Below are 12,822 nucleotides of genomic sequence, written 5' to 3'. Positions count from 1 at the left end.
TATTTCGAGCCGAGTTTAATCGCCTATCTTTTTCTTGAAATATGTGTTGGTAAGCTTTCGCTTTAACCATTTTCATATTTACCCGTGACGAAAGTCATGTTGACGTTTCAATCTTGAAAATAGCTTTGATGACGATAGTCGTGAATAACGATTGTTATAAGATTATAGAAGAATGTTTCAATGATTGAAATGTAGAGTTGAGATTACCATCTATGGATATAAGCATATATAGTGTGTTCGCACATTAGTGTATAAATCCATGTACCGGAAGCAAAGTGCGTGCATATGTGTGCATGCGGTATTGGTGAAGGAGACGGGTTGAGTACGCGTACCCGTACGCGAACCCACAGAAGTTTTCAAACCGAAAATTTCTGCTGGAGTTTGTAAGTTTGCAAACTAGTAAACCAATCACCTTAGTTACGCATGCCCGTACCCACGGAAGTTTTCGAACCAAAAATTTCTTCTAAGTTTGTAAACTCAAATCCGGTAGCTAAGGTACGCATACCCGTACTCGTACTCAAGCTGGTGATATCTCAAATCGATAGTTCATGTACTTAAAACAATAAATTATAAGGAATGCAATCTTTACAAACTGTGGCTATATTTTTCATGAATTGATTCAAGTGGATCAAACCGATTTTGTTTCAATTGTGTCTATGAATAAATACCTAAGCAATTGAACAACTCTTCAACTAGTTCTTATGAATCATTTGAACTAGTTATGAGAAAGATGAATGCGGTTTATATGAAAGTGCTCATATGGCTAACCATTGGTTAACTATTTGTGAACCAACTAAGTGTGCACGTTTAGGTACGGTTGCTCAAACCTAAATGAATGCATTTCATTTGTATGTGTGACAAGATAAGTTTCGATCTAACGGTTGAAAGATATTAGCTTGGTTGAATTAGGTTTTTCATCTAACGGTGAATATTGTATGCTTTGTTACCAAGGTAACTTAGATTGCAAACCCTGATTTGAAAACTATATAAAGGAGACATCTAGCATCTGGAAAAACTAATCCCCACACCTCATGTGTGATACTAGTTGGTTTGGTAGAGTCGATTCTCCTTTAACCTTAGGTTTCTTCTCGAGACCCTGTAGGTTAACGACTGAAACACTTCATTGGGATTGTGAAGCCAGAAGAAACTGATTTTCTTGTAGTTGAGCAATTTGATGTTGCCATTTTCTATCGTACGAGTTCAATTGAATAATTGGCTTGAGATTATATCTTCGATAGGGAAAGATAAAAATAAATCAAAAACATCTTCGTCTCATCGTTTGTGATTCCACAATATCTAGTTTCGCTACCATACGATTTAGATTATTGTGTGGTGATTGATAATACTAGGCTGTTCTTCGGGAATATAAGACTGGTTTATCAATTAGTTCCTGTTCACCTTGATTTATCAAAAGACGGAACAAAAACTCTTGGGTGTTTATGTGGGAGACATATTTATTCAATTCTATAGACTTTTCTGTGTGAGACATATTTGTCTATCAAGTATTCGACTTTGGGTCGTAGCAACTCTTAGTTGTGGGTGAGATCAGCTAAGGGAATCAAGTGCGTAGTATCCTGCTAGGATCAGAGACGTAAGGAGCGCAACTGTACCTTGAATCAGTGTGAGATTGATTAGGGTTCAACTACAGTCCAGACCGAAGTTAGTTTGTAGTAGGATAGTGTATGTAGCGGCTTAATACAGTGTGGTGTTCAATATGGACTATGTCCCGGGGTTTTTCTGCATTTGCGGTTTCCTCGTTAACAAAATTTCTAGTGTTTGTGTTATTTCTATTCCGCATTATATTTTGTTATATAATTTAAATATCACAGGTTGTGCATTGTATCGATCAATCATGAAATCCAACCTTTGGTTGTTGATTGGAAATTGATTGATCCTTGGATATTGGTCTTTGGTACCATCCAAGTTTATATCTCTTGTATTTAATCAAGACTTGTAGATTTGATTGAGTAAGAATTAAATCAAGAGATAGAGATATAAAACTCTTTGATATACTTTTCTATTGATTGAGTCTAACTGTCTAGTTGATTGTCATAAAAAAGTATATTGGAGTTTGTCCATACAGATTGTTAATCGAAATATTCGGTGACATTGTTAGACCCCCGCTTTTTCAATTGGTATCAGAGTATGCAAACACGTTCAAGACCTCAAAAGTCTGTGTTTGTAGCGATCTGACTTTATGGACAGAGGTGCTATCTCTATTAACATACCACCAGTATTCAATGGTTCAGACTACCCATGGTGGAAAGTTGCTATGTGTGCTTTTCTTCAAGCTCGTGATTTTCAAACATGGGTACGCATTATTAATGGCTATGATCCTCTGGTTAATACAGAAGGAGATGTATCTGTACCTAAGGATGTTGATAGATATAGTCCAGAAGAAATTCTTGCTGCAAAGAAAAATTCTGACGGCTTGAATGCTATAAGACATGCCATTACCCCATATCTTCAGCATTTTATGTCTACATGCACTAAGTCTAAAGATGCTCGAGATATCTCAGAAACTATATTTGAAGATAATAGATACGTTTCTAAGAAGCACACCATCGATGGAGGAAATAACCTCAACACTCTCTCCAAAAATACTCTTTTTGAAAAGGTAAAAATTCTTGATCAAAGTTCTGTTCAAACATCTGCGTTCAATGCTGTGTCCGACACAAGTGAAGCCTCTAACTGGTCTCGAGCTATTGAATGTTGTTCAAATAATGATTGGTTTGATAAACCATTGATAACAGAAAAGATCAAAGAATCTGTAAAAAGAAGCATTAGATGTGATAAACGTCTTTTGTCAGCATTTGTCGTTGATGATTCTGTGGAAGAAAAATCTTTATTAAGCGTCAACCGTTTAAATACGTCTGATGGATGTAATGAACCCTCAGCTCTCACGGCATAAACATCCACATACTCAAGTCCTGATTCAGAATTTGAGTCCGACACAGAGTTTTCCGAATTCTTGAATAGAGAGGTTCTTCAAGAAAATCTTTAATTAAAAGCTTCATTGAAGAAACCAGAATCATTAATCCAGGTGAAAACTCTTGAGAAAGATTATCTCAATAATAAACTCACCAGAACCATTACTCTAAAGTAAAAATAGATTAACACTCTTAAGGATGATCTACAAAGATTATTCGAAAGTTCTGACAAAATTTCAGCAATGATATTTGGTCAGAAGTCCTTTGGTAACTCAAATGGTTTAGGATTTAAAGGCAAATCTGCAGGCATTGTCAACCCCATGTGTCTATTGATCATAGGAAAATAAAGGTTAACAGTTGTGATAAACAGAAGGCAGTTCAACAAGATAAAGGATTCATGATTTGTTCGTTTTGTGAAAGTTTTAAGAGGAACAACAAAAGAATTGCCAAACTGCAAAATAACATGTAGAAGATGAATCTGGATAATCAACATGGTGCCACCAGATTCAGAAGAGGTAGGAATTATGTTTATGCAACAAACCTTGGTAAATCACTATGTGATAAATAAGGGGAGTGTTTGGCTCACAACGTCCCTGTCTATACCAGAGACGTTCGCATCCTCATCTTTAACTTGAGAAAATAGGGTTTTGCGTCTTTGTGGCTCAAGTATTGTGTTTATTTTTGTTAGCAAATTTTTCTCCTAACAATATAGATAATGGATCTTTAAACTACATAAGCCCGTTCTTCTAGGGTTTAGACGTTCATAAGTCTATTTATAAAATCGTTTTTAGACTTCCTCCTTCTCTAAAAAGATACAGTTTCATGGCTCCTGTAACTAGAGGCACCACAAGCAGGGATGCAGTCGAAGCAGCTAACGTGTATCTATGTAAAGGAATTTCATCCTCAAAGGTGAAGAAAGTGAAGGCTACAAATAATGCAGAAGGTTCTTCCTCTAATTGGTTCGTGTCTTTTTATCAGCTTGATGATAACTTCAGGGGATTGGTGAAAGAATTTATCAGCAAAAGAAACGATTTAAAATCTCAAATTTTTTCGTCTTTAGAAGGGTTAATTCACTATGAACGAATGTTGTCTCTAACAACGAACACCGTGCGTGAACTAAAAAGAGAGCTTAATGAGTTGACAGGTATTTCTAAAGATTTGGAGGAATTGAACGATCCCATAATCAATGGGTTTTTCAAATAATGAGAATGAATTATCAATAAAGGCCTTGAGAAAGCTCTATGATGACTAGTATATCTTCTTATGAGAATTTTATTCTTGTTTTGTTTAGAAGAATAACTAGATTTTGGAATAACCATTATTGTGAGTACACATAGCTATGTCCAATGTTTTCATCTTCGTGTTTTTAGGTTTATTTGTTTAAATTCTAAAAAATTATTTTGGAAGATGATGATTGCAATATTAATCATTATGGTTTTATATGTTGCAATATGTTACGGGATATGTGTGTTTGCGTCCGTGAACTATTATTGTCCCATACGATGTCAAAAGTTATCTCGTTTATATGTCGATATGCATGTATTGATAAAAGAATGAATGAACTTTTGACAAACAAAAGTCAAGCCTATTATGTCAATTCTTTGATAGAAGATAGGTTAAAATCTTTTGTTTACAGGGATTATGTCTATTGTATGTCGTCATGCAAATAGTGATGGAAAATAGAATGAATCCTTGTATATTCCGCAGTATTGATCTTCCCTGATCCATATTTTATATTGTGTGTCTCCATAAGTCTTCTTGTGTGAGCATTTCCAACTAAACTAATCATAGATTCGCTTGTGATTATTTTAGTTGTTTATTCCGATTAGATTAATCATGGGTTCTCTTGTGGTTAATTTGATTGAGAATGTTTGGATAACAAAATCATTTTTTGGTTTTTGGTGTCCAAAGAAATCCTTCTTTTCTTGTAAAAGTAAGGTCGCTCTTGTTGTTCTTTCGGGAATGACATCAAATGGGGGAGAGTTCTTTTGAACTTGCGCTTAATTTCCATATCTTTGTGGGAGTGCGGTTGTGGAATATTTGAGGAGTTATCTTGTATCTTTATAAACTCCGTGATGAAGGCATTTAGTTTCGGCTTTATGATTGCATCAAAACCAAGTTGATATGTACTTTTCTTTGGTCTTAAAGTGTCTCCATGAGAATTTCATTAGGATCCCGTTTTCGTACCTTTGCCAATTTTATTGACAAATAGGGGGAGAATTAATATGTAGTTCACACTACAAATACATATGGTTTACGTGTTTTACGGATCATTATGTAAGGGGGAGTGGTTTTCGTGTTGATACGAAGTATTGACTAAGGGGGGGTGATACATATCACCATAGTATTATTCTCGAAGTTGTGATATGAGAACTTTAATGTTGTGTAATAATACTATGACATTCTATAACAATGATCGAGAGCATTTGTTTTCTCATTGTTATGGATACGGAACTTCAACAACGATGATGCTAAACTTACAACCTTTGGAATCATTGGAGTACTTGGAAGTGACGAAGATTTCGAGTAATGTTGAAGCACCAAGGAGATCAAGCATGTGGACGAGAATCTACAAAGTTTTTATCTATTTTGTAATCCATATGTATTGATAGTTTTGCCACTAAAATTGACAAAGGGGGAGATTGTTAGAGCATTGCTCGGTCGAACTCGCATGCGTTGCTATCTCAAGCATGTTTGTCAATATTAGTGATCAAAACTATATGTCTTGATTTCTAGTTTACTTATGACTAAGTCTCGGTCTAGGATAGTCAAGTGTAGTTGAAGCTCTAGACTCCATTTCGATCATCTTACGAAGACGAAGAACTACTCGAGGATCCGGTGGAACTTCATCCGACTAAAAGGTATGTGGAGACTTGAACTTATCTATCACTCAAAAGTTTATTCTATCTCCTACTCTTGAGACAAAGTCGTTTAAGTATGATAGTTTTCATACATACACATTTGCTATTTCGAGCCGAGTTTACTCACCTATCTTTTTCTTGAAATATGCGTTGGTAAGCTTTCGCTTTAACCATTTTCATATTTACCAGTGACGAAAGTCATGATGATGTTTCAATCTTGAAAATAGCTTTGATGACGGTAGTCGTGAATAACGATTGTTATAACATTATAGAAGAATGTTTCAATGATTGAAATGTAGAGTTGAGATTACCATCTATGGATATAAGAATATATAGTGTGTTCGCACATTAGTGTATAAATCCATGTACCGGAAGCAAAGTGCGTACATATGTGTGCATGCGGTATTGGTGAAGGAGACGGGTTGAGTACCCGTACCCATACGCGAACCCTCGAAAGTTTTCGAACCGAAAATTTCTGCTGAATTTGTAAACTCAAATCCGGTAGCTAAGGTACGCATACCTGTACTCGTACTCAAGTTGGTGATATCTCAAATCGGTAGTTCATGAATTTAAAACAATAAATTATAAGGAATGCAATCTTTGCAAACTGCGGCTATATTGTTCATGAATTGATTCAAGTGGATCAAACCGATTTTGTTTCAATTGTGTCTATGAATAAATACCTAAGCAATTGAACAACTCTTCAACTAGTTCTTATGAATCATTTGAACTAGTTATGAGAAAGATGAATACGGTTAATATGAAAGTGCTCATATGGCTAACCATTGGTTAACTATATGTGAACCAACTAAGTGTGCACGTTTAGGTACGGTTGCTCAAACCTAAATGGATGCATTTCATTTGTATGGGTGACAAGATAAGTTTCGATCTAACGGTTGAAAGATATTAGCTTGGTTGAATCAGGTTTTTCATCTAACAGTGAATATTGTATGCTTTGTTACCAAGGTAACTTAGATTGCAAACCCTAATTTGAAAACTATATAAAGGAGACATCTAGCATCTGGAAAAACTAATCCCCACACCTCATGTGTGATACTAGTTGGTTTGGTAGAGTCGATTCTCCTTTAACCTTAGGTTTCTTCTCGAGACCCTGTAGGTTAACGACTGAAAGACTTCATTGGGATTGTGAAGCCAGACGAAACTTAAAAGCGGGGGTCTAACAACCACACCCAATATTTCGTTTGGCAATCTGAATAGACAAACTCTAATATTCTTTCAAGAGAATCAACTAGACAGTTAGACTAAATCTATAAAAAGTATATCAAAGAGTTTTATATCTCTATCTCTTCATTCAATCCGCAATCAGAAAATAGGGATTTGCGAGCCCGATTGAATATAAGAGGATTAACTTGAACGATACCAAAGACCAATGTTCAAGTGTCAATAAATTCACTCAACAACCCTAAGGCCGGATACAAGAACTGATTGATCTTAATGTACAACCTGTGATATTTCTATTATATAAATAAAATATAATGCGGAAAAGAAATAACACAGACACCAAAATTTTGTTAACGAGGAAACCTCAAATGCAGAAAAACCCCAGGACCTAGTACAGAATAAACACACACTGATTATAAGCTGTTACACCAATTTCCTACTACCTATTCGGACTAGATGTAATACCTTCTTCAGCACTTGTATAACTCCTAGCATAATACCGATTCTCTTTAGAAATTCTTCACACAAATCTTCTAGCAGAACCCGAGGCTCTCTTTAGAAGATACCACAACACGGTTGATACGATTCGATATTTTGTTTGCACAAAACACCGGTTTGATTTCCCTTTAGATATGAATCAAGGTTTTGGAAATCTTGTGTTTATTTTGATAAAAACAACTACTAGGTAAAAGTAATATCAAAACAAACTTGTAGATTAGGTATTATTATACTCTTCAAAAATAGGAAGAGAAACCTAATAACTCTACAACAAGAACAACTAGAATAAATTTAGAGATATCTTGTTTAAAACTTCTCAAGGATTTTACGAGATGCCTCAATAGAAGTTTTTATTTATAGCCTCCGATTTCTACTAACAAGTGTTGGTATCCGATCGAAAATTGAAATCTATCAAAACCTAGGGTTTATGATCAACAACTCTTGAATGGTTTTATATCAGAAGAGAAAACCTTAGAATAGACAAAAGGTGAAAAACCTAGATTACAAGTTGTATAATCAATCACGAAGATTTAATTTAACTTGGCTTTGTGATCCCCAATACAAAAACTTTATCTCACTCTTGTTCACGAAGAACAGAAGACATGGAAACAACCTGCAAAGCTTATGCCTATTTTCCAAAAGGGATGAAAAACGTGTAAACTCACGAACCCTTTATTTATAATGAACAATAGCTTGGAAGCTGAGCAAAGCTCTTTTCCTTTTTCAAGACTCTCCTAAATATGGGAGTCTTTCCTAAGTTACAAATATTATGTATAAATAATTAATTAAATAATATTTATTTATGTGAATAAATCACATTTTAACTTAGGCAGGAATTAAAAGTTATCACAAACAATTTAATATGGTAATCCAATATGTCTGGATTAATAGACATCTTGCTTAGACAAGGAAACATCACCAACTTGACCGAAAATAGCTTTTATTCACGTAATTGGGCCCAAATCCGTGTACTGTTACAAACAGTCCATGGATTGTTTCCTACTAACGAACTGTAACAATTACAACAACACTTATAATTGTTACTTCAATAAGTCACTCATAACTTCATCGTTATAACTCGGAATTGAGTGATTCTTGGCTCGTTGGATTCGTAAGCTCATTCACTATAACATGAGATTCTTTATAAGAATAAAGGTTATTGTTTCTAAGGTCATGAATCAAATAACCTCAAGTATATATACATAAATGTACATTTACCGTTATTGGAATTATTCCATAGAGTGAGCATTTATCTTGATAGATTAGAAAGGTATAATTGAACAAGAATCCAAATGAAATCAATCACATACCTTTGTTGATGAAGTACTTCTTGATGTCTTCTTGTAGTCTTCAATCTTCAACCTTCATCCTTTAAGGATAGCTTCGATTCAACTTCTTAGACCTAATCTAGGCCGAAACTATCTTTAGTATGCTAAATCAAGAATGAATTTTGGAAACTAAAATTGATAACTAACTTGACATACCAACGCTAGTGGGTTCAACCGAGCAGTGCTCTAACAATCTCCCCCTTTGTCAATTTTAGTGACAAAACCATTTTACATATGGCTTGTACTTGTTAAAAGCAAAATCGAGAAGCTTGATTTCCTTGGTTCTTCAACTCTTCATGTGTTCATCCTGTACTTGTTGAAGATCCATCATAGTATTATTGCACATCATCAAAGATTTATTGTATCACAACTTTGACAATAATACTACGGTGATATGTATCACTCCCCCTTAGTCAATACTCCATCTCAACATGAAACCCCCTCCCTTACATAATGATCCGTAAACCGTATGTATTTGTAGTGTGAACTACACATTAATTCTCCCCCTTTTTGTCAATACAAATTGGCAAAGGCACGAAGACTAGTGGTACCCTCATGAAATTTTCATGGAGACACTTCATGACCAAAAGAAATAAACATATAAACTTTGTTTAAACGATATCACAGAGTCGAAACTTAGTGACTTCATCAAGGAGTTTATTAAGTGAAAAAGCGGGGGTCTAACAACACCACCTAATATTTCGCTTAGCAATATGTATGGACTAACTCCGAAATACTTTGCTAGAGAATCAACTAGACAGTCAGACTCAATCTAGATTAAAGTATCTCAAGGAGTTAATATCTCTCACTTGTTTTGATTTACTCAAGCTAAAACAATAGCGAGTCTTTAATCAAACACAAGGAATAACTTGGATGGTACCAAAGACCAATATCCAAGTGTTAATCAATGAAATCAACAACAACAAGGTTGGATCTCTAATTGATTAAACTTTAACGCACAACCTGTATTATTTCAAATTATAAAGATAAACAATATAATGCGGAAATTGAAATAACACAGACACCAGAAATTTTGTTAACGAGGAAACCGCAAATGCAGAAAAAACCCGGGACCTAGTCCAGTTTGAATGCACACTGTATTAAGCCGCTACAGACACTAGACTACTACCAACTAACTTCGGAATGGACTATAGTTGAACCCCTACCAATCTCCCACTGATACAAGGTACAGTTGCACTCCCTACGCCTCTGATCCCAGCAGGATACTGCGCACTTGATTCCCTTAGATGATCTTACCCACAACTAAGAGTTACTACGACCCAAAATCGCAGGCTTTAACAATAAACAAATCTGTCTCACACAAAAAGTCTATCAAAGGATAAATCTGTCTCCCACAGATAAACCCTAGGTTTTGTTCCGTCTTATGATATGAAATCAAGGTGAACAAGAACCAATTGATAATCCGGTCTTATATTCCCGAAGAACAGCCTAGATTAATCAATCACCTCTCAACAATCCTTTCTGAATACACAAGCGGTTTGTCAAGGAATCACAAGCACTGAGACGAAGATGTTTGTGACTTTGTTATCTTGCCTATCGGAGAACTCTCACGATCTCAATCCAATCAAAGATTGTACTCGTACGATAGATGATGCAAGATCAGATCACACAACTATGATAAAAGTAGTATCGGTCTGGCTTCACAATCTCAATGAAGTCTTTAAGTCGTTAACCTGATTTTTGAAAAGAAAATCAAAGGTTAATGGAGATCGTCTCTAGCAAGAGAAGTAGTAGCACACGGATGTGTGGGGATTAGTTTTCCCAATGCTAGATGTCTCCTATATATATTCTTCAAATCAGGGTTTTTCCTTAGTTACAAAGCAACTCTTATTCACCGTTAGATGAAAACCTGATTTAGATTCAAGCTAATATTTCTCAACCGTTAGATCGAAAACTTAGCTTGTCACACACACTTGTGGTAAACGTTTAATGGGTTCGTGAAAACCATGCCCAAACGTGTACGTGTATGTTGGTTCATCATAGTAACCCAAAAGGTTAACCATATGAGCATTTCATATTAACCCTGTTCTTCTTCACCATAACTAGTTCAAATTGACTTCAAGATGAACTAGTTAGAGAGTTGTTCAATTGCAAGGAAATCTCATGTACTACACAAGACACAATTGAAACAAATATGATTCAATTCGATTGAATCGGCTCATGAGCATTATAGCCACGGTTTGCATAAAGCATTCCTTAGTAATTTAATGATTCATGTTCAGAGCACATCTTTAGATCATAACCACTTAAGCTCACAAGCAAGTTCGCGGACTTAAGTACAATCGGTTACGCTTTCCAAACTCAGCAGAAATTCCCAGAACGAGAACTTTCGCCAGTTCGCGGACTAAGCACACAAACGAGTTTTGGAAAATCCAGCAGAAATTCTCGGTCGAGAATTTCCGTCATTCTGCGGACAGGGTTTGCGGACTTGGCAAGCCAATTCCACAATCCTACCGATTTCTCTTGATCAACAAAGTTCGAAAACTTCGGCTCAAGGAAAACATGGTTATGTAATATAAACTCGCATTCCAACCATTGAAACGTTTTTAAAGGACGTTATATAGTTGTTACACTATTTCTCGTCAAAGCAATTTTCAAGGTGATTGAAACTTTTCATGACTTTCGTCACTAGGTGAAGATAAACCTGATCAAAGCGAAATGCTTTACCAATACACTATTTTGAGAAAAAGATAATCATTGAATACTAAGCTTGAAATGTCAAATGTGTATGATCCAGTCTATATAGCATACGACTTTTGTCTCATAAGAAGTAGGAGATAGAATAGATAGACTTTTGAGTGATAGATAAGTTCAAGTCTCCACATACCTTTTTGTTGATGAAGTTCCACGGTTTCTTGGTGTAGATCTTCGTCGTTGTATGATGAATCTCCATGAAGTCCTTGAGCTTACTACACTTTCGTATCATAGTCCGACACTTAGCTATAATAGGCTAGAAATCAAGACTCGTAGTTTTGATCACTAACATTGACAAACATGCTGGATATAGCAACGCATGCAAGGTTGACCGAGCTATGCTCTAACAATCTCCCCCTTTGTCAATTTTAGTGACAAAACTATTAATACATACGGAATACAAAAAAGATAAACTTTAGTGGCTCCCATTCCATAGTCTAATCTTCAACGTTCCTTGAAATCTTCGTCCTTCCAAGTACTCCAATGATCCCAAAGGTTGTAAGTTTAGCACCACCGTTGTTGAAGATCCGTAGCTATAACAATAAGAGAAATCGAGATTCTAGATCATCATTATACAATGACATAGTATTATTATGTAACATCAAAGTCCAATTGCATCAAAGTCAATACTCCATCTAGATCATGGAAACCACTCCCTCTTACACAATGATCCGAAAACCATATGTATTTGTAGTGTGAACTACATTATTTCTCCCCCTTTTTGTTAATAAAATTGGCAAAGGTAAAAGAACGGGATCATAATGAAATTTCCACAAGAGACATTTCATGGACTAAAATAAAAAATACATACCAACTTAATTTAGATGAAATCATAAAGCCGAAGCTAAATGCATTCATCAAGGAGTTTAAAGATACAAGATAACCCCTCTAAAATTCCACATCCGCACACCCCGCAAGATATTACCATAAGCACAAGTTCAAAAGAAATCTCCCCCATTAGATGTCATTCCCGAGAGAACAACAAGAGCGACCTTAATTTCGAAAGAAAAGAAGGATTTTTAATTGGACACCAAAAACCATAGGAATGATTTTCTATATCCAAAACTCAACCAAATTAATCACAAGTAAACCCATGATTAATTTAATTGGAATACACAACTAAATCAAACCACAAAAGTGATCAATTTAATTGAAAGTGCTCAACATAAGTAAACCTACGGAGCAATGACTAAGTTTGTAGTTGCAGGAAATCCTACACTACACCCCTCATATGATTTCATTATTAATCAACTCATTTTTAGGTTTACACTCTTAATTTTATTGATTAATCTTTGAATGTTCTTACAA

The sequence above is a fragment of the Papaver somniferum genome, chromosome 5 (assembly GCF_003573695.1).
Source record: "Papaver somniferum cultivar HN1 chromosome 5, ASM357369v1, whole genome shotgun sequence".
NCBI classification, from domain to species: Eukaryota; Viridiplantae; Streptophyta; class Magnoliopsida; order Ranunculales; family Papaveraceae; genus Papaver; species Papaver somniferum.
This window is presented reverse-complemented; position numbering follows the sequence as displayed.